This window comes from Primulina eburnea, chromosome 5 (genome assembly GCF_022965805.1).
Source record: "Primulina eburnea isolate SZY01 chromosome 5, ASM2296580v1, whole genome shotgun sequence".
NCBI lineage: Eukaryota > Viridiplantae > Streptophyta > Magnoliopsida > Lamiales > Gesneriaceae > Primulina > Primulina eburnea.
The window spans coordinates 25897155-25917416 of record NC_133105.1 but is presented as its reverse complement, the minus strand read 5'-3'; the positions used below and the strand labels follow the sequence as shown (position 1 = coordinate 25917416).

At 40.5% G+C, this 20262-nt stretch overlaps 1 long non-coding RNA gene across 1 annotated transcript in view; it reads right to left on the bottom strand.

The window, feature by feature from the left end:
* Positions 1-3008: 3008 nt before the first annotated feature.
* Positions 3009-20262, bottom strand: part of LOC140831800 (uncharacterized) — a 50275-nt gene continuing 33021 nt past the window's right edge. The window contains exon 2 of the long non-coding RNA XR_012117950.1: positions 3009-3242. This is a non-coding gene — a long non-coding RNA (uncharacterized lncRNA). The remainder of the gene's footprint in view (positions 3243-20262) is intronic.

Genomic DNA, 20262 nt, shown 5'->3' with positions numbered 1-20262 from the left:
GAGTGGACCGGGAAAGACGAAAACCGACGCGGAATATATGTGCGAGGGTGTGCATTTGCGCACATGCGCGGCGTGTAAGCGCGCACATGCGCGGATTGTCCAGAACCTCTCGCGCATATGCGCGAGACAGGGCGCGCATGTGCGCGAGGTAGGTGAAATGCCTAGGGAGAACTCCAGAGAGATTGGCGCATATGCGCGACGGGAACGGCGCACATGCGCGAGCATGGCAGAACAATTGGCGCACATGCGCGGACTGGAGGCGCGCATATGCGCGGAAGCTGCCGAGACACACGCGCGGAGAGATTGTAGTCTCGCGCATAAGCGCCGATGATGTCGCGCATATGCGCGAGACGTGCAGCACAAAGGGGCGAGCCACTTGCCTTACATGCGTTCGTGTATGTATATATATATATAGAGGCACGAATTCTTCAGAATCAGAAAGAGGAAATCGAGAAAAGGTTTGAGAAAAGAATTGAAAAATCCTTACGCCTTTTGTGAGAAATCCGTCCGTCCGATTTTGAATCCGACTGCGGTACTGTGTTCCTATCGACGTAGGCTACAACTGGACGTAAGTTTTGCTACGTTTTGATATGCTTTGAAATTATGGTATTGTTAGAATCTGATATGATTCATATATGATGTGCTTGGCATGTTAGACATCGTATAATTGAAACTGGATTGACGAACAGATACCATATGAAATTATTATGATTTTTGGAGTTGAGTTGATTGAGATTTGATATCAGAATGGACTTGTTATCGAATATGAGATGTTAGAATTAATATCTGACTGAGATGATAATGCTGGGTATATTGAGACTATGACGTTATGTTGTTGAAACAGAATTTGATTGAATTCTGATTATATCCAGTATTGATTGAATGGTGTATTGATATTGTACCCTCGATATTGTTATTGTCAGAGTGAGTATTGACAGATTTGAGTTCGAGACTTCGACAGAGTCAGAGTATCAGAAAGAAAGGTATAAATTAATGTTGAGTTGGGATTGCACAACTCGAGTGAGGTTTGACTCGAGTCTCCCTAAATCACATACTGTCATTTATTGCATTGATATTTGCAATTGATGAGACTTATGATTGTAGTCTATTGATTTATAGCCACTGCATGTAATGACTGCTGATTCGCTAGTCATTGATTGATTTGCTTAGATATTGAATGCATGTATTGATTACTGAGTCATTGAGTCATTGGCTGATTCGCCTAGTCACCGGCTGATTCGTCTGGTTATGGACTGATTCATCTAAACTTAAGCTGATTCGCTTAATTACAGGCTGATTCGTCTGGTTATTGGCTGATTCGCCTAATTCTTGACTGATTCGTCAATTCTGCGGCTGATTCGCCCAGACACTGATATATGAATTATATCGATGCCGTTTAGGGATTGATTCATTCCTATCGACTGAGATTTGATATAATTACCTATATTCAGACATCGGGATCCCTAGGATAGCGTTGAGTCGAGTCTGAGACGACGCGTCAGTTGAGTTGAGTCTGAGACGACGCATCGGTTGAGTTGAGTCTGATATGACATGTTGATTTACAGCTTTATATCATTCATGTTTGTTGAATTGCTACATGTTAATGATAACTGATATATGCTTTTGTATATGTTTTTATATGATTGCATGTATACATTGTTTATACTGGGATGTATTTCTCACCGGAGTTATCCGGCTGTTGTCTTGTTTTGTATGTGTGCATGACAACAGGTGGGGCTGGATCAGGGTCAAGAAGAGGATGAGAGAAGATTAGATAGCGTGGAGGCTCCGGACTTGGATTAGAGATAGGGTTAGACACTTGATATTAGTTGTTAAACCTTAGTTGATTAAATGTATGTAGTACAAGACATGTACTTTTATACTGAGATGTATATATGTTTTATTTCACTACGTTCCGCTTTGTATTTTTAAAAAAAAATTTAGACCCTGTTTTATAATTGATTAATTAGTCCCAATGACGATTAAGAACTTGATTAGCGTCCAGGGTCCCCACAGCTGCAATAGCTCGTGTTCTAAGAATGTTTACACCGATGAATTAGATCGAGTTTTGTATAGAACCAAGCGGAAAGCACTCGAAATAATCATTCGTTAAGAAACACCGATATATTTGTATATCTTGTGTAACTGAATAACCAAAATACTAGATTAGTTTTTGCATTCATTAATTCAGTTATGACGAGAACTAAACCAACGGATGCTCTAACTAGTTAAATCAATTTGAAAACAATAGTTAAAATGTTAAATACACAAGATATGTTTATGGATGATTGGAGACTTCAATTGCTCCGGCGTCACCCCTTCTACCACCTCGGGTAGGATTCACTAGAAGACTTTGATCTATACAACAACTTATACAAACCCACCCAGCTTAAGACTTACCCACTACCTTAACTGAACTCCTAGACTAGACTGAAGACAACATCTTTCAGTCAAAATTTCTTTAACGTCTATGTGAGAAAGACTACATACACAAGCGTCTTTGTGCAAAACTGTATTTGAGTGGTTAAGAGAATTTGTGTGTAAGAACTGATCAATGATGTTCTCACACACTGAGGGAAAGTGGCTTCTATTCTAAGTTGATACAACGATGAAGAGTTCCCTCTGGGCTTAAGTGCTTCTGAAAGTTGATATGCAACTGAGCGTGCCATTTCTTTTCTCTCTTGAAGAAGCTTTTTGCTTTGTATGTCATTCTTTTTCTTCTGCTTCTTCTCGCCGAGTCTTCACTGATCTTCTCTTCTATTTATAGGCGCGAAGTTCGATCGTTCAGTGAGACTCATTAATGTATCCGTTGCAATTTGAATCGGCTCCTTGGACTTTGTGTCTCGTCTTTTTGACTGCCCTTCTGGAGCGCTTTGTCTTTAATGCTCTGATGCAACGTCCATTATTGTAACGTCTACTCATTTTTAAAGTGAAATTTAATTTCATTTTTAAAAAAAAACTCACATTTCCAAAATAATATTTAAAAATGATCTTAAATATTTAACCATAAAAAAATAGCGCCGATTAAAATAACCAATTTTATCAATAATCATAAACTTATCCAGAATCATACGTAAACGTTAACAAATAAAAATCTTAAAATCATCAACATATAAAAACATTCATATCCTCACAACACTCATAATCAAATACGGAAAACATGTGGTCCTCGGGTCGCGTCACCACACCAGGACTGCCTACTCAGAGTTCGGCACCTCCAGTCTCCTCATCATGAAGCTCACCTGCATCACACACGCCTAGTGAGTCTAAAGACTCAGCACACCTGTACCAGGAATAACAAGTACATATACAGGCACACAGCAGTGAAAAGTATCATACTCAACATATCTTTCATGATCTTAAAACATGAACATAAACGTGTCGTATAAAATCATGTCGTGTCAAAGCATGTCATCTCATGTTATCATATACGTAATCGTATCGTTCAAAATCATATCGTATTAAAGCATGTCATCATATACGTATACAATTTTTTAATTGAATTCAGTTCATTAGCTGTGAATTTCGTATCATCATGTCATCATGTCAGTCGATGGATCCATCTACGTGTAACCATGGTACCGGTCGGCGGGGACATCAGCGACACTCTCACCCGTCAACTGAGCCCTAGCCTATCATATCATCATATCATGTCAATGGAAATACAATCGTCGGGCTCCCTCTGGGGCCTTCTCCCGTAAACGGGCTCCCTCTGGGGCCTTTTCCCTCATGATATCTCCAATCATATCATCATGTCATCGTGTCATCGTATTAGTCACAACTAAATCACTTCCTTCAAAACGTGTCATCATATCATCACTTAATAAAATCATGCATATATGTAATTTTTCCTTTAAACCAAGCATGCACCGTATTTATCATAATTTCATAAATATCATAAACTTGATGAAATATCATAATTTGTGCTCAGGGCGCTGCCAGGACCAACATCTCACCCCGGGTGAAAAATGACCATTTTGCCTCTAGACGTAAAATTTCACGTTTTTGACATTTTCTTAATTTCATTGACTCTAACATGTCCGAAATAATTATTTAAGCCTACATGAATTTTCTCATATTTTTATTTGGCTTTAATCTTTGAATTTTAAATTAATCATTAAATATAACATATTAATACACTTTAATCCCGAATTAAACTAAACCTTAGCATAAAATTCCCAAATTAGAAAAATTAGACTTCCAATAATTATTTGAGCTTAAATATAATTTTTCATAATTTTATTAAGCTTAAATCTAGACGTTTCAATTAATTCTTTAATTACCCTTTCGTGCGGCGATTAAATTCCGAATAATTCCAAAACTCATTATTTTTATCCGAATCTTACCAAACTCCTAAAAATGTCCCAAAACATATTTATAATCGTTCTTAGATGTAAACTTGAGCCCATTTCATAGTTAACCAATTCGTTTTAAAACTTGAACCGGTGTCTCGGTTTTAACCCGAATCGACTCGAAACTTAACCGAATTTTCCCAAACTTTTTACCATATCTTACAAACACTTAAAATTCATAAAAAATGTAACCAAGAACCTAAACCCACGGCTGAAAATTCCAGAAAGCCACCTAAAGTTCGGTCCCTTCCTTATTTGCACTCTAGCACACTCATCTTCCCAAAAATTCACGCACTAGCCAAACCCAACGTACCAGCCATGAACCAGCCTAACATGGACCTAGAACAGACCCTAAGGAACCTATTATGACCGAGCCACCAACCCCATGCAGTCTACAACACAGCACCGAAAGAATTCCTCAAAACCACTCCACCAGGGCTTCCCTCCTCTAGTTCTCACGGCCGTTGGTTCAGGTGGTTCCAGCGGTGGCTTGGCCTTCATGGTCTGTGACTCAGACCCATCAGAGTCTGGTGCAAGCCTTGGTTCAACCATCACACCACCAGATCTCCTCCTATCCTACCCACAGCCCCTAACCGAGAGCAACCAAGAAAACATCCCCTCGATCTCACCTTGTTGCGTCCAGCAACAAACCCGAGCCCCATGCCATCATCTTGACTCCACTAACAGCCCCTAGACGTTCAAGACAACAGCCCTTGCACTCAAAATTTCAGAAAACGTGAACAAAAATCGTATGATTTTTGAATACACATAGAAACCGAAAATCTCACACACATGGTTGAATCGAAAAATCTTATGCATGATACAAACATTTCAGACATATATCACGTGAATGGTGCAGAAAAGTTGGTATAGTACGTGCCTTATGACGTATCAACGCAAGAGGAATGAAGAGAGGAGCACCAGAGGAATTATATTTTTTTTTAAGAATAAAGGAAACAGAAGCAACCACTTGCAATTTAATAGAAGAAATGCTGCTGAACCACCTAAATAATGAGGGAGTGAGGGGTTGTCGGATGGTGGGATGGGTAAATGGTGTAGGGTAGGTTAGGTTTAGTTTAATTGTAGTTTAGGTTAATTAAAATGTGTGCTAATGAGTCTCAATTAAAATAAAAAGGGTTTTAAGCCCAATAAGCTTAAAAATAAGTCCATTAAATTTAAATACACTCTCGAAAAATATTTCGTTTTGGAAATATTTTGAAAATACTAGCCGAACCCTCAAAAATTGTAATGCCCGAGATTTGTTGTGTTAATCTGAAATAATTTGTTAATTAATTGAGGTGATTATAGATGAATTGGATCGGACCGGGATAGGCGGAAAGGAAAATGGATTATGTGCGAGGATGAGCTCTTGCGCATATGCGCGACCCAGTCGGGCGCATATGCGTGAGATGTCCAGAGAACCTCGTGCATATGCGCGACGTGAATCCGCACAAGTGCGCGAGGTAACCCGAGAGTTGTGAAGAATTTTGAGGGACCTCGCGCATATAAGCCGAATGAGGGCGTGCATATGCGCGAGGCTCTGTGCATGCCACGCGCCGAGACTTAGTGTCTCGCGCATATACGCCGAGTGATGTCGCGCATATGCGCGAGACGTGCATCATGTAGGATGAGCCACCTATCTTTGGCATGCAAGATATATATATATATATTTATATATATATATATATATATATATATATATATATATATATATATATATATATAATTTGTGTTCTTTCCTTCAACTGAAACAAAAAGGAAACGGGAGAATTCAGAGGAAAGAGCTAAGTTCTTCGATCCTAGATTGAAGATTTCACAAAAATCCAACCGTCTGATTTTGAATCCGACTTCGGTACTGTGTTTCTAACAACACATGCTACTACTGGACGTAAGTTTTATTACGTTTTGACATGTTTAGAAATTATGCTATTGTCAGAATTGAATAGGATTCATATATGATGTTCTTGACATGTTAGACATCGTAGAGTCGAAGTCAGATTGAGAAACAGATTGATTATGGAATTGTTATGATTTTCTGATTATATTGATTTGAAATCGGAGAGATTTGGATTATGAATGAATTACAGATTGTATTGGATATGAGTTATGATTTGTAATTGATGTCTGTTGATATGGTATTGACGGGGATACTGAGATTGTGCCGTTATGCCGTTGAGTTGACTTAAAACCAGATTAATCAGATTCAGTGTTGAATTGAGAATAGAACATTGATATTATGATTCTCGATATGTCGTTTCAGATTTACAGAGACAATCTTGAGTTCAGAACCAATATTGCTTCAGACCGAGACTACAAACAAAATGTATAAGTCAATGTGATATTGGGAGATCGACTCAAGTAGGATATACTTGAGTTTCCCTAAATCACATACTTATTGTTGTTATATGCATTGATTTAATTTTATATGATGTTCTATTGATTTATAGGAAGCATGTATTAGACGATTGATCTTGTGGCAGAAGTGCCTAATAGTGGTGGGATTGCCACGGGCACATTGCACGATGTCACAAGATAGTGTATTGGCGATCGTGCCACAGTCTATGACGGATAGGTCAAGACACTGGATGTTTGGTTATATCGACGTGGATAGAATCGGAATTTCTTCTATTAATGTTGGTCGATATAGGAATGCCAACGTCTGGAAACCGGGATCCCTAGACTAGGATTGAGTCTAGTCTGAATCGTGGAGTCACGAGTATGATTGATAATTTTATATTAGTTATGTTTCAGACTTTGATATATATCTGATATCTGCTTCATGCTTTATATTGATTATATGATTGCATGTTCGTTGATTTATACTGGGATTATATTCTCACCGGAATTATCCGGCTGTTGTCGTGTTTGTATGTGTGCATGACAACAGGTGGGACAGGATCAGGGTCGAGGAGATGACGAGAGATCATGATTAGAGTGGAGACCACGGACTTTGATGTTGCTGTAGATAGGGTTTGAACACTTGATAGCTAATTGTTGAACCTTAGTTTTTATTGAATGTATGCTGTACATGACTTGTACCTTATTTTATACTGATATGTATACTAGTATGATTTCCATTACGTTCCTCATTTTTAAAAAAAAATTAGACCATGTTTAGTATAATTGATTAAATTATCCCAATGATGATTATGAACTTGATTAACGTCCGGATCCTCACAACAGGTGGTATCAGAGAGATAGACCCTTTAGATTGAGATAGAAGCTAGTGAGCAGGGTAGATTGAGGTTTTCTTTCCTGCTTTTAATTGCAGGCATGTCTTACTGCTTTAATACATGTTACTTGCTTATATGATTTGATATATAATATGTTTTATTGAGAATGGATCAGCACCTATTCTAGATCAGCAGTAAGATGATCAGAGGAGGACTAAAATCGGTTGTTGTATTTGGTTACTAATCCATTTGATTATCAAATATGCCTCCGAGAAGAGTACCGGAACAGGGTAGCACTTCGAATCCTCCAATGGATGTTACAGCCACTCCTATGGAGACACTATTGAAAAGATTTCAGTCATTTCATCCAACAACTCTGAAAGGTACCGACACTTCAGTGGACTGCGAGAGTTGGCTAGACGATATCGAGATGTTGTTTGAGTCCCTGGACTATAATGATGAGCGGAGGGTGAAATTAATTGGACACCAGTTGCACGATATTGCAAAGAACTGGTGGATCACGACGAAGAAGGCATTGGAGCATCGAGGTACGACTATTACCTGGAATGTGTTTAGAACTGAATTTTATCATATATTCTTTCCAGTGTCGTACATGAAGGATAAAGGGGCCGAGTTTGCTAATTTGAGACAGGGCCAGCTAAACATTGAGGAATATGTGGCCAAGTTCTCGACCTTGTTGCAGTTTGCTCCACATGTGGCTGAAAATGATGAGGTCGTTGTTGATCAGTTTATTAATGGCCTAAATCCTGAAATCTTTACCTTGGTGAATACCGGGAGGCCAAACAATTTTACTGATGCTTTGAATAGAGCTAAGGGAGCTGAAGCCGGTCTGATGAGACAGAGAGGAGCTTCGTTTGTGCCTCCAGCACCGAGACCAAAACAACCACCTCCTCGATTCGAGAGTGGCGGTGGTAGTGGAAAGAAAGATTTCTTGAAAGCTAGAGGGAAGCAATTCAAGAAGTCAGGAAGCAGTTCTTCTTGCTCTAGGAGTCCTCGACAGAGCCAGAGCTATACAGGACCCTATTGCAGCACCTGTGGAGGGAAGCATTCCAAAGAGCAGTGCCGAGGAGTGTTTGGCAGCTGTCGTATTCGTAGACAGCAGGGACATTTTGCCCGAGTATGTCCACAGAGAGGTACCCAGGGATCCTAGGCTGCAGAGTCATCTGGATTAGTGGCTCAGACAGGGAGACGACCATCTGTTGTTCATTCTTTCCAGCCAGCACCGTCTACTCAGTCACAGCAGAGGCCAGGAGGAAGACAGACAGTGAGCCAGCCTCCGAGACAGCAGGCCTGAGTGTTCGCTTTGACTGAGGAGCAAGCACAGGATGCACCTGATGATGTTGTAGCAGGTAACTGCTTTATTTATGGTTATCCTGCATATGTATTGATAGACACTGGTGCATCACATACATTTATATCTGAGCGATTTGCATTGAGTCATGCATTGCCTATTGAGTCATTGTCTGCGGTAGTGTCTGTCTCTTCTCCGTTGGGGACATGTTTGATATCAGTAAAGTCTGTTAGATCGTGTATACTACAGTATGATGGGCATGAAATTGAGTCAGACTGTATTGTGCTTGGGATATCTGACTTTGATTGTATTATCGATATCGATATGTTGACCAAGTACAGGGCTACAGTCGATTGTTTCCACAAGATTGTAAGATTCGGATATGAGATGGCTGATGAGTGGAAATTTTATGGTAAGGGTTCTCGAGTCAGAATTCCTTTGTTATCTGCTATGAATATGACTCGATTATTGCAGAAAGGAGCGGATGGATTCCTTGTCTATGCAGTTGATTTACTGAAATCGAGTCCATCATTGGCAGACTTGCCAGTGGTGTGTGAATTTGCTGATGTCTTTCCAGATGAGATTCCTGGATTGCCTCTGATTCGAGAAATTGACTTCAGCATTGAGTTGATGTCAGGTACAGTTCCAATATCTAGAGCTCCATACCGAATGGCACCAATTGAGTTGAAAGAGTTGAAAGAACAGTTGGAGGATTTACTGGCCAAGGGGTATATCAGACCGAGTGTGTCCCCTTAGGGTGATCCAGTCTTATTTGTGAGGAAGAAAGACGGTTCAATGAGACTCTGCATTGACTACCGGCAACTGAACAAAGCAACAGTAAAGAATAAATATCCCTTGCCTCGCATTTATGATTTGTTTGATCAGTTGCAGGGTTCTTCAGTGTATTCCAAGATCGATCTGAGATCTGGATACCATCAACTGAGAGTCAGGAATTCTGATATCTCAAAGACAGCATTCAGAACCAGGTATGGACACTATGAATTTATTGTCATGCCATTTGGTTTGGCGAATGCACCGGATGCATTTATGGGACTAATGAACCGTGTCTTTCAAAGATATCTTGATGAGTTTGTAATCATATTCATTGATGACATTCTGATTTATTCCAAGAAAATGATTGAGCATGCAGAACATCTGAGAACTGTGTTGAAAATATTGAGAGCTGAGAAATTGTATGCCAAACTGTCAAAATGAGAGTTTTGGCTGAGACATGTGGTATTTCTGGGGCATATTATATCCGGAGACGGTATATCAGTGGATCCCAGTTGTAAGGCCCAAGAATCTAATTACCGTAATCTGAAATGATTTGGGTATAATTACCGTAATTTAAGATTAATCTGGAATGATTTATTGATCAATTGAAATGATTGAGGTTATAGGAACTCAAATGAAGAAGCCGGGCATTGTTACATTATAAGCGAAAATGTTCAACCGAACATCTCAAGATGTTCGGCCGAACATCTCGGCGCATATGCGCGAGATAAGTCGCGCATATGCGCGACCTGTCCAGAAGGATCGGCGCATATGCGCGACGTAGAGGGCGCATATGCGCGGGAGGGACAGTAGGTTCAGCGCATATGCACGAGAAGAGTGGCGCATATGCGCGCGGCATGCAGCCTGAAATTGAGCCACTTGGCTTCGTGCATGTACGTGTATGTATTTATATATATATATACATGAGTCTTCAGAAGGAAAGGAACAGAAGAAATCGAGGAAAGGGTTTGGGAAAGGAGTGGAAAATCCTTACGCCTTTTTTGAGAAATCTGTCCGTCTGATTTTGAATCTGACTTCAGTACCGAGTTCCTATCAACGTAGGCTACAACTGGGCGTAAGTTTTACTACGTTTTAATATGATTTGGAATTATGATGTTGTTGAAATTGAATACACGTCATATATGATGTTCTTGACATGTTAGATATCATAGAATCGAAGTCAGATTACGAAACGGACTGATTATGAAATTGTTATGAATTTTGAAGTTGAATTGATATCAGAATGGTATTATATCGAGTATGAGATGTTAGAATTAATATCAGATTGATGTGGTATTGTTGGGTATATTTATAATATACCGTTATGCCATCGATATTGAATTAGGTTAAGTATGAGCAGAACAGATTTGATTCGAGTGGTGTATTGATATTATACTCCTCGATATTGTTCTTGTCAGATTGAGTATTGACAGGCTTGGGGTTCAAGACTTCGACAAAGTCAGAATAACAGAACGACATGTATAAATTAATGTTGAGTTGGGATTGCACAACTCGAGTAAGGTTTGACTCGAGTCTCCCTAAATCACATACTTAGATTATTACATTGAGATTTGTAATTGATAAGATTGACGTTGTTGTCTATTGATTATAGTTATTGCATGTATTGATTACTAAGTTGTTGAGTCATTGGCTGATTCGCCTAGTCACTGGCTGATTCGTCTGGTTATTGACTGATTCGTCTACCTATTGGCTGATTCGCTTTATTATTGACTGATTCGTCTAGTTATCGACTGATTCGTCTAAACTATAGCTGATTCGCTTAATCTTGACTGATTCGTCTAAACTATAGCTGAGTCGCTTAATTCTTGACTGATTCGTCAATTCTGTGGCTGTTTCGCCCAGACACTGGATATAGGAATTATATCGATGCCGTTTAGGGTTGAGTCATTCCTATCGACGGAGATTCGATATAATTCTCAATATCCAGATATCGGGATCCCTAGGTTAGAGTTGAGTCGAGTGAGACGACGCGTTGTTTGAGTCTGAGTGTGATTCATTACTTGTTATTGATTTATGTTTCTGATTTGATACATGTTATGAATGTTAATTATATGCTTTTATATATGTTTTTATATGATTGCATGTATACATTGTTTATACTGGGATATTCATATCTCACCGGAGTTATCCAGCTGTTGTCTTGTTTGTATGTGTGCATGACAACAGGTGGGGCAGGTTCAGGGTCACAGAGGTGAAGAAAGATCGAGATTAGCGTGGTGATTCCGGACTTGGACATAGATAGGTTTTATTACTTGATTGTAGTAGTTGAACCTAGTTGAATACTTGTAGATCATACAGGATGTGTATGTTTATGTTTAATATGTAATTTGAATTGAATTACATTACGTTTCCGCTTTGTATATTAAAAGAAAAATTTTTAGACCCTGTTTATAATTGATTAATTAGTCTCAATGATGATTAAGAACTTGATTAGCGTCCGGGTCCCCACAACAGTAAGGTTGAAGCCGTGATTTCGTGGCCGAGACCGACATCTGTACCCGAGATTCGAAGTTTTATGGGTTTGGCAGGATACCACCGTCGATTTATCAAAGATTTCTCCAGCATTGGCAAGCCAATTACACAGTTGACTCAGAAAAATGCACCGTTTGTTTGGTCAGAAGACTGTGAATCCAGTTTTCTAGAATTGAAGAAAAGGTTGACCAGTGCTCCGGTGTTGACTATTCCCTCAGGTACTGTGATAAGTGCAAGATTTGCACTTAATTTACCTTTGAATTCATTTTGAATTATGCTTGTTTCGAACAGAATTACGCGTTTTTGGTTTGTTTATGTTGTCATTTCAGGAATGGAGAAAATAGGTGACACGAAGCCAAGTGAACCAAGAAATGCAAGACCACGAGCACGCCATGGGACAGAAGTGCGCGCGCCATCGCGCCACTTCACGCGCAGTCGCGCGCACATACACTCAAGCCTCGGACAGAGCCTCGCGCGCGCCCGCGCGAGATCACGCGCAGCCGCGCGCAATGATGTGCAGGATGATCGATAGTGGCTGGCGCGCCACCGCGCCAGTTCATGCGCACCCGCGCGTACAGACCCGAGAGCAACGCGCGCCAGCGCGACTTCATGCGCGACCGCGCGCATACATGCACGGGCAGATGAACAGCAACTCGCACGCCACCGCGCCATTTCATGTGCCACCGCGCGCGCGCCGCGTCCATAATATTATAAATTGCGCGAACTAGGTCAAACTCGGGGTTAGCAGTCGTCACTGGAGAAACACAGGAGATCTTCAGCCGTCCAGGGAGAAAAAGACGCAAGAAACGGAGCGCCTACACAAGATAGAGATTCAGAGTGCGAAGAACCATCGCAAATACGAAGAACGACGGATCTGGGGACAGAGACGACACTTCGAATTTGTTATCTTTTCCTTTGTTTCTTTATTTTATTGCGTAGCAATGTCTAGAATCACAAACATGTCTTGTTTTCTCTTGGATTTCGTGATGAACTAACTTTCCAGTCTAGAGAATGACGTAGCTTTGTGGACACGATGATTAGACGTGGTTATTTTATAAGATTGAATTCCATTTCATGTTTACTTGTGTTTCTATGTGTTTATTGCACTGCAATTTACTGGCCATAAATTGTTGTTGTTTGATTAATTCTACAACTCGGGAGAGGGACTAGGATTATAGATCATTAGAACACATCGTTAAATGTTTATAGCGTTCGGAAGGCGTATAACTTTAGCGAGGCTTAGTAAGAACATTGTTTGCATTTATCTATGAAATTTAGATTCTAATTAGGAATAATTGAATCGAAGTTGATAGATACAGTTATTCGTCACTTGGGAAAGAGGGAATAAAATAATCTAAGTGTTCTTGGTCATTAAATAATTGGAATTCAGGAATGTAAACTCAACTATGAATAATTATCGTGGAAACTTTGTGAAATCATTTCTCTAGATATTTTCTCTCATTGACATTTCTCAATTCGGTGATCTAATTAATTCATTGTTTTCAATTAATTCGTTTAAACAAACAAATCTGATTATTGATTTTTCTAGATAAAGTCTTGGCTATTTTAATTACAAGAATTGATATACATTTTTATACACACTCCTCGTGGGATCGACACTTGTACTCAAAAGTACATTTTACTATAACTTGACATCGTGCGCTTGCGAGCAGTTAAGAAAACACGCGACAAGTTTTTGGCGCCGTTGCCGGGGAGTGTCAAATTTGAATTTATATCAATATTGTTACCAATTAGTCTAGATTTTAATTTAGAGCTTTTATTTTTTATTATTTTTATTGATTGAGTTTTTCATTTTTTCTGCTTGACAGTGTATGCTAAGATCGCAAAACCCTGACTTGCTTATTTTTGATCTGGAGATCGAAAAAACTGCGAGAAGATTAAGAAAAGCAAGAAGAGAAGAGATCCAAGCAATGGCTGAGAACAGAGAAAATGACAGACACGCCCAACCAGAGGCGATTCCTATAAGAGATCACTTCCGACCAGTGATCAACAATCATTACTCTGGGATTGCAAGAGGGACAATCAACGCCAATAATTTCGAATTGAAGCCCGCTCTAATCAATATGGTTCAGCAAAACTGGTTTGCTGGAACAGCCACATCTGATCCTCATTGTGGGGACCCGGGCTCTAATTCTTTTCTTTGGAATTAAAACGGATCATTAATATAAAAAGTGGGTCAAATTTTTCGCTTTTTAATATTAAATCTAAGGTATATAAACAACATACATGCCTTATTTAAAATACAAACATAAGGTACAATATGTCTTGTTCCAACTACTCTGAACAACTAGTAATAAAATACAGTACAACTACTAGCCATCTGCTATGCCCGAGATCACCACGCTATGTCCATCTCTCATCCTCTGCTTGACCCAGATCCTGCCCCACCTGTTGTTATGCACACATACAGACATAACAACAGCCGGAAAACCGGTGAGAACAAATCCCAGTATAAACATGTATACATGCATATAATCAATTAAACAGGAAACATGTTATCATGAATGACATCATATGCACATGCAATGCAATGCGAATCAAACCATGTCTGGACTCGACTCGACTAGAACTCTAGGGATCCCGGGGTGAATAAGACGTCACTACCTACCCTCCAATCGGGGTAATGTACGTCTCATTCCTAGACTTCGGTCTGAGCTGTATCAACGGCGGCAATAAGAGTAATGCCTACTCCTATGCTGAGATACACCGAAACGTCTAGATATTTGACAATGCCTGTCAAAGACTCTCCTATCTCAAATGCAATGAATATCAATATGTAAACAACGTATAATCATATTCATGGCTGAATATCATACTGATCATACATGCTTGAATACAATTCTGAAATCAAAGCATAACATGTTAAAAGATTGAATATAATGCTATACACAATTCATAAACATGTTACAAAATATTTAATAATACTCGTATGTGATTTTGGTTGGGAAACTCAAATAATATCTTATTTGAGTTACATCTCCCCAAACAAAACATGACTTATACCTTTCGTCGCACACTATCTGTCGATGCCAATTACTCGATGTCAAAGTCGTCGACACCAATCTGAAATAGCAATGTAATATGTGTTTCATCAATTCCTAACCCAATCAATACATATACTATCAATTCACTAGTACATTTCAACACCATTGACGGCATAACGGTGTACTTCTCGATACCGGTCAATCCAATTCTCCCTAATCAAAATTGTATCATTCCTCAATTCATAATCATCACCATATCCAAGACAAGATCTCAAAATCTGCATATACTTCCTTCTATACATGCTGAAAAATCATAATAATAACATACGATATCCGTTCTTCGATCCGTTTACGGTCCTACAATATCTACCATCTCAAGAACACAATATAACTATCATAATCTAATTTCCCAATCATCTGAATTTCGAAACTTGCTGGAAATGAATGAAACTTACCTCACTTTGTAGCTACTAACGAGAGGAGTTCAAAACCGAAGTCAGATTTAAGGTTGGATGGCTAAATCTTGTAAAAGCACAAATTATAAGCTAAAGGAAATGAAGCTTTTCTCCTCTGAAGTCTACCTTTTCCCTGCTGAATGAAGAAGAAATCGTGCATTTAGTATATATACTTTGCATGTTTCAAGACACATGGCACATCCTTTGGTGTACACGGCTCTCGCTCGGGCGGTCCAAAGTTGCCGCCCGGGCGAGAAACTCTCGGCCCTGGACTACTTGTACACGCTCGCTCGGGCGAGCAAAAACTTCCGCCCGGGCGAACAACTCTCGGCCTTCGCCCATTCCAGCAGCCTCGCTCGGGCGGTCAAAAACGTCCGCCCGGGCGAGTCACTTTCGCCTAAAAATTTACATATTTAACTTTTAAATCTCAACATAATCTGGTTGCATTCATATCTTAAACTAACGTGTTTTTAAATCTTGGGCATTACAAGTCTCCCCCTCTAAGACATAAGTTCGTCCTCGAACTTGATATAAATCAATTAAAGTATTTAAAACAGCATTACCATCTAAAACTGGATAAATACTCACATCATTGAAATAACTCGGGGTGTTTCTGTCTCATGCTGGCTTCTGTCTCCCAAGTCGCTTCTTCAATGCCATGACGACTCCACTGAACTTTCACAAGTGGAATAATCTTCGTTCTGAGTTGCTTATTTTTCCGATCAAGATTCTGTATCGGTTGTTCCACATAGCTCAACGTCTGATCAAGTTCAGCTTCGTCAGGTTGAATGACATGAGAAACATCTGGCATATATTTTCGTAACATTGATACATGAAACACGTCATGTATTCCGGATAGAGAAGGAGGAAGGGCAAGTCGATAAGCTCGATCGCCAATCTTTTCAAGAATCTCGTAAGGACCAATGTATCGAGGAGATAGTTTCCCGCGTTTACCAAATCGAACAACGCCTCTGAATGGAGAAATCTTTAAGAATACTCTATCTCCTGCCTCAAATACTAACGGTCTACGTCTGATATTGGCGTATTTGGCTTGCCTATCCTGTGCTGTCTTCATCCTCTTCTGAATGAGTTTCACCTTCTCTGTCATGTCACGAATCATATCTGGCCCCAGTTCTGGTACTTCTGAGATATCATCCCAGTATAGCGGAGATCTGCACTTCTTGCCATATAACGCTTCAAACGGTGCCATCTCAATGCTCGTCTGATAGCTGTTATTATAGGAGAATTCACAAAGAGGTAGGGAATCTTGCCAACTAGTACCAAAGTCTAGTACTACGGCTCTCAACATATCCTCTAATGTCTGGATAGTCCGCTCTGACTGTCCGTCTGTCTGAGGATGATAAGCAGTACTCAGGTGTAAAGTCGTACCTAAGGCCTGCTGTAAACTATGCCAAAAGTGTGAAGTGAATCGTGGATCACGATCTGATACGATAGACTTCGGTACACCATGTAATTTGACTACCTCTCGAACATATATCTCCGCCATTTGATCATGTCTGTAAGTCATTCTATACGGAATAAAACAAGCTGATTTGGTCAGTCGGTCGATAACGACCCAAATCGCATCGCAGTCTCGAGAAGATCGGGGTAACTTCGTCACAAAATCCATGGAGATGTGGTCCCATTTCCATTCAGGAATAGACAAACTCTGAAGTAACCCTCCGGGCTTCTTCCTTTCGGCCTTCACTTGTTGGCAATTCAAGCATTTAGATACAAATTCCGCAATGTCTGACTTCATCTGCTTCCACCAGAACTGTGTCTTCAGATCATTGTACATCTTTCGGCCACCAGGATGAATACTAAACCGACTACAATGTGCTTCAGACATAATCTGATGTCTCAACTCTGAAACATCCGGCACAACCAGACGGTTATTTACGTACAACACATTCTCACGCACCCGATATTCTGATACGTGTCCTGTTCTGACCATCTGAATCGATCTCTGCACATTCTGATCTGTTCTTTGTGCTTCTTTTATTCTTCTGATCAAGTTTGGCTCGACTTGAATAGTAGCAAGTCGTAGTGGCTTCCTATCTGTATCAAATTCTAATCCAGCAAAACAGCAATTTTCAACGAGTTTCGTAACACCTATCGTCGATAAGGATAAGGCACATACCTTTCGACTCAAGGCGTCTGCCGCTGCATTTGACTTTCCCGGGTAATATTTGATCTCGCAATCAAAATCTTTTAACAGATCAAGCCATCTACGCTGTCGCATATTCAACTCCGACTGAGAAAACAAGTACTTTAAGCTTTTGTGGTCTGAATAGATCTCGAATTTCTCGCCATAAAGATAATGGCGCCAGATCTTCAGCGCAAATACAATAGCCGCCAATTCAAGATCATGAATGGGGTATCGCGTCTCGTGAGTCTTCAATTGTCTCGAGGCATATGCAACCACATGCCCTCGCTGCATAAGAATACATCCCAAACCTCTGTGAGAAGCATCACAATATACAACAAAATTACCCGTACCTGAAGGAATCATCAGGACAGGTGCGCTGGTCAGCCTCTTCTTCAATTCCAAAAAGCTAGACTCACACTCCTCAGACCATAAGAACGGTGCATTCTTCTGTGTCAATTGCGTAATTGGCTTCGCAATACGGGAGAAATCTTGGATGAATCGTCTATAGTATCCCGCGAGACCCATGAAACTGCGTATTTCAGGTACAGATGTCGGTCTCGGCCAACTAATCACAGCTTCCACTTTACTCGGATCTACGGAGATACCATCTCCCGATATGATATGTCCCAAAAAGACAACTCGGTTCAACCAAAATTCGCACTTTGACAATTTGGCATACAATTTCTCATTTCTCAGTGTTTGCAACACAATTCTGAGATGTTCGGCATGCTCAATCCTGTTCTTAGAATACACCAAAATATCATCGATAAAGACAATAACAAAATCATCCAAATACCTCTGAAAGATTTGATTCATCAAGCCCATGAATACCGCCGGAGCATTTGTCAAACCAAAAGGCATAACAATGAATTCGTAATGCCCATACCTGGGTCGAAATGCTGTCTTCGGTATGTCTACATCTCGAACTCGAAGCTGATGATATCCGGATCGTAAATCAATCTTGGAATATACAGACGATCCTTGTAGTTGATCAAATAGATCATCAATTCTAGGCAATGGATATTTATTCTTTATCGTGGCCTTATTCAGTTGCCTGTAATCGATACACAGCCGCATCGATCCATCTTTCTTTCGCACAAATAGCACTGGAGCACCCCAAGGAGATACACTAGGCCTGATATATCCCTTGGCTAGCAAATCTTCCAACTGTGCTTTCAGTTCTTTGAGTTCGATGGGTGCCATCCTATATGGAGCTCTCGAAATAGGGACGGTACCTGGTGTAAGATCAATACTGAAATCTACCTCACGAACCGGAGGTAATCCTGGGATTTCATCTGGAAAAATATCAGCAAATTCCCGCACTACTGGTATTTCTGCCAACGCCGGGCTCGACTTCTGCATATCTACAGCATAAATAAAGAAACCGTCTGCTCCTTTCTGTAATAATCTGTTCATAGTAAGAGCCGAAATCAAGGGAATCCTAGATCTGGAACCCTTCCCGTAGAATTTCCACTCGTCTGTCATCTCGGGTCTGAATCTGACAATCTTGTGGAAACAATCCACGGTGGCTCGATACTTCGTTAGCATGTCAATACCAACTATACAATCAAAATCAGCTAGACCCAACACTATACACTCTAGGTCAATCTCATGCCCCTCAAACTGTAGAATGCAATGTCTAACCGTAGTTACAGATATCAATCCACTTCCCAACGGAGAATTAATAGACACAACATCTAGCAAAGACTCAACAGGCAAAGAATGCAACAATGCAAATCGCTCTGAAATGAATGTATGCGATGCACCCGTATCTATCAATATATAAGCAGGATAACCGCAAAGGAAACAGTTACCTGCAATGACATCATCTGGGGCATCCTGTGCTTGCTCTTCAGTCAAGGCAAACACCTGAGCCTGTTGTCTCTGAGGCTGACTCCCTGGCTGGCCACCTCTGGCTCGAGGCTGGGTTTGTGCAGGTGGCGGCTGAAATGATTGAACAGATGAAGCTTGCCTCTCAGGCTGAGTCACGGAGGCAGACGATCCTGCAGCCTGGAATCTTGATGCACCACTCCTCTGAGGACAGACCTTGGCATAATGCCCCTGTTGTTTGCATACGTTACACCTGCCCACTACACCTTGACATTGTTCTGTGGCATGCTTACCTCCACAAGTACTGCAATATCCACTTGCCACCTCTAGACTCTGGCCAAAACCTCTCTGTCTTGACCCGCTGGAGCTCGAAGAACTGCTCCCTGCCCTCTTAAACTGTTTACCCTTTGCTTTCAACTGGACTTTGCGTCCGCTACTGCTACCACCACTTTCGAATCGAGGAGGAGGAACTTGGGATGGAGGTAGTGGCGGTCTCGGACTCAGAGCCACATACGGAACACTTCGTTGTCTCAGCAACCCTGCTTCTGCTCCTTTGGCACGATTCAATGCATCCGAGAAATTATCGGGTCTCCCAGTATTGACCAACGTAAAGATATCTGGATTTAGGCCATTTATAAACTGATCCGCCATGGCCTCATCATTACCGGAAACGTGAGGTGCAAAACGAAGCAAAGAAGAAAATTTAGCAACGTACTCTT